Source organism: Zingiber officinale, chromosome 4A (genome assembly GCF_018446385.1).
Source record: "Zingiber officinale cultivar Zhangliang chromosome 4A, Zo_v1.1, whole genome shotgun sequence".
Taxonomy (NCBI): domain Eukaryota; kingdom Viridiplantae; phylum Streptophyta; class Magnoliopsida; order Zingiberales; family Zingiberaceae; genus Zingiber; species Zingiber officinale.
The window spans coordinates 87952450-87956178 of NC_055992.1; the positions used below are offsets into that span (position 1 = coordinate 87952450).

Genomic DNA, 3729 nt, shown 5'->3' on the forward strand with positions numbered 1-3729 from the left:
AAAGACTCCAAGTATACGAGTGGATATGTATTCACTCTAGTAGGTGCAGCCATTTCTTGAAAATCTTCTAAACAACCTTAATAACCAGATCCACGATGGAATATGAGTTTATAGCTCTTGACAAATGTGGTGAAGAGGCTGAATGATTACAACAATTCTTAGAAGATATTCCTAGATGGTCGAAACCTGTGCTGACGATTTGCATACATTGCGATAGTCAATCAGCAATCAGTCGGGTACAAAGCCATCTGTATAATGGTAAGTCTAGGCATATACATCATAGTCATAACATCATGAGACAACTACTCTCAACAGGAGTTATCACGGTTGACTATGTTAAGTCAAAGGATAACCTGGCGGATCTGCTAACCAAAGGGTTAAATCGAGAGTTAGTTACAAGCTCATCACGAGGAATGGATTTGATGCCGTTGTCAGCGATCAATGCAGAGGACACCCAACCTATGCTGACTAGAGATCCCAAGAACTAGGTTCAAAGGGACAACTAATTTGCACTGACTAGACACACTGTGGGGGAACGACCCAATAAATCAGTGAAGAATGGAGGTTAAGCACACGACTTTTAATGATTAAGAAGAGTAGATGGCTACTCTCGAGGGATCACCTTTGTGAGAAAGAAGTGGGGCAACTTCAAAGAGAATTGGAGGCACAATTCTTAGAACTTCTCACAGAACCTATGCTGACTAGAGATCCCAAGAACTAGGTTTAAAGGGACAACTAATTTGCACTGACTAAACACACTGTGAGGGAACGACCCAATGAATCTGTGAAGGATGGAGGTTAAGAACACGAATTTTAATGATCAAGAAGAGTAGATGGCTACTCTCGAGGGATCACCTTTATGAGAAAGAAGTGGGGCCGCTTCAAAGAGAATTAGAGGCACAATTCTTAGAACTTCTCACAGAACCATGTGTGTTCATGGCCAAGAATGAACACACTCATGAGAACTGAGTTGTATCAGGAAGAGTTTTGGGTGAGATATGCCAATGCTGACACAGATGGCAGAACAGTTCAAGGACATCATGTCTACTATCATCTAGTAAGCAAACATATCTTTACAAGGGAAGGTTCAAAGGGTAAAACCTATCTATCCTATATTTGACTCAATTGTTGAATGCCATCATATATCCTATTTTCCATTCATGTGGGGGATTGTTAGAAATGTGAATGGAATAAAGAGGTGGAGACGAAATGTAAAATACCGGAAAATAGGAAATATTAATAAGGGAATTTTTCGGAATTTTTGGAAATTTTTAGGGAATTTTTCGGAGCTCGTATGGACGAGTTCACGGGGATAAAAATAGGGCCCAGAAAAGCCTGTTTTGGCTACCCCAGTTAAGCGAGGAAATGTTTATAATTACATTTCCTTTTTCCTATTTATTTTCTTTATCTGTTTTCTTTTTCTTACCTCGCCGAAACCCCTCGACGCCGCGACCTTCTTCCCCTTGCGCCGACGCCTCCGAGCCCTAACCGCCGGCCGCGGCGGTTTCTTCTTCCCCTTTTTGTACAATAGCCCTCGGCTAAGGCCGTCGCCCTAGCCGAGAGATTTCGACCACTGACTGCCGGCTCTCGGTCCCCGATCGCGACTCGCCGGCCTTTCCTTCTCCTTTTCTTCGAGCACCGGCCACCAGGTCCACCGGGCTCTAGCCGCGACGCTGTCACTCCGACCCGACGCCGAGCCTAAGCACCGAAGCCCTCTCCGACAGCCACCTCTCGCCCACCACCGAACCTCCTCCTCTGCCGTGCCCTAGGTTTGAGCTCACCGCCGGCCTTGCCTCCTTTTTCTCAGAGACGCCCTGTTCACGGCAGAAGCAAGCCCTAGATGAGCCCTGCCGATCTTCGGTTGCCAACCATTGGAATTTTTCCTAGCCGGCCAAACATTTCTGCCCTAGACATCACCACTGGATCCTCCTTCTTCGCCACCAGCCGCCGGCAGTGAGGAGAACAGGGTGTAGCGAGTTAGGTAAGGCAAAAAGGGGTATTTGGATTTTTGATTTGGATCCTGTGCTGAAGTTGTTGGTTGATAACTATGTTACTTGTCACTGTTTTCCCACAGTAGCTTCTCCGGGTCTCGACAGTAAGTTCTTCAGGATTTGAGCAGCACTGAGGCATCGGAAAAATTTGAGGTAAGGTTTAGGGTTTTTGAGCTTCGTGTATATTGATTAGGTTTATGTTGGAGATTGGTAGATTGGATTAGCTTTAGATTTTTAATCTCATGTTATGATTAGGGTTAAGGAACTAACCCTAGTGGACCCACTGATTTTATTTAATTAGGGTTCATTAATTTTGTTGGAAGGATTAGTTGGATCCAATTTAAATTTCTTTAATTGGATTAGAATGTAGTTTGGCTAATTGTGGTATTATAGAAATAGCTAAACTAGACATTATGTTTGATATACAGGACCTTGACGCGAGACGAGTATCTCGACGTCGGATTTGGACTGATTGGACTTTTCTTATTGGAGGCGGGTACTTTTGACTTATGTCATTTGATATGCTTAGTAATTAAATTAACACGTTGTATTAATTGTGTTTCTTATCTGTTACGGTTAATCACTACCCAAATCTTACATGCTTGATTAATTGATTGGTTTTGCATCTCAGGTATATTTTACCTGTTTATACATGCTTATAGGGGTAGTGATATGCCATGCTTGACCATGTTCAGGACCTAGGTTTTATACCTTCTGTATACCTTTGGATTGTTTTGGATTCGTTGACCTTTGATGTATTTTTATATATATGTGGATTAGGTCAGGATATTCTTGTGGTTAGTGCCATGCACCATTTGCATGATTGCATGCTGTGCGATAGTCCGCTCCATTATTGTTGAGCACATCACCAGTTATATGGATCTGCACACACCACCACTCATGGGTTAGTAGTCGATTCAGGCTGAGTGTGTTGCAGCAGGGACTCTGTTAGGCACCGTTGGTCCGCTCATGGGTAGTGTGACACAACGTGTTATCCGGCAGGGATTCCTCCCCGTATTTGAGTACCGGGAGTTGAGAGCATTGCGCTCCCCCATCTATGATTTGGGGTAGGAGGATAGGTGTACTCCGACAGCATCCCGTCCACTCGGTCACTCATCAGGAGTAGTGATGCAGATTGTCACACCCCTACCCACTCGGCCTCACTTTTGTATGAGATGATCGTGGCGTGGGGGTGACCAGGGCGCATCATTGGCATCATATGCATGATGCATTTATTGCTTGTGTTTGTGTTTGCATTTATATGCTGCATATTGTTTGGATACCTATGTTTGACATGCATCCAGGGAATTTATCCTTTGGTCTGTTGACCTTATACTCGGGACTGGTTAGTACGGTATTCTCTGTTTATTTCAGATGCATTCTTATCTTTCTTATCAGATGTACGCATGATTAGTGCTAGGTGTTGTTTCTTTACTTTGCATATCAACTGTACTGCTGAGTGTTGGACTCACCCGCCTCTATTGTTGATATTTTCAGGTTGATCTGTCAGGAGGGAGTTCCATTGCTAGTCCTCCTGCAGACCTCCAGCTATTTTCTATCGTTTGTATTATTTTTGATTCTCACTTGACTATATTTGGATTTGGATGTTAAATACTTAGATATTATATAAGTTGTCTCGTTGATGGATTTGTTTTCGATTTTATACTACTACATGCCTGTCTGGACGGCAGAAGAGGTAAGAAAAAAATCGGATTTGGGCTTTACGAGTGTAGTTGAG

At 43.4% G+C, this 3729-nt stretch overlaps 1 long non-coding RNA gene across 1 annotated transcript; it reads left to right on the forward strand.

The window, feature by feature from the left end:
* Positions 1-1953: 1953 nt before the first annotated feature.
* Positions 1954-2458, forward strand: LOC121973421. Its single transcript, XR_006109596.1, has 3 exons — positions 1954-1981; positions 2078-2144; positions 2420-2458. It is a non-coding gene; the product is annotated as an uncharacterized LOC121973421 (long non-coding RNA).
* Positions 2459-3729: the final 1271 nt, after the last annotated feature.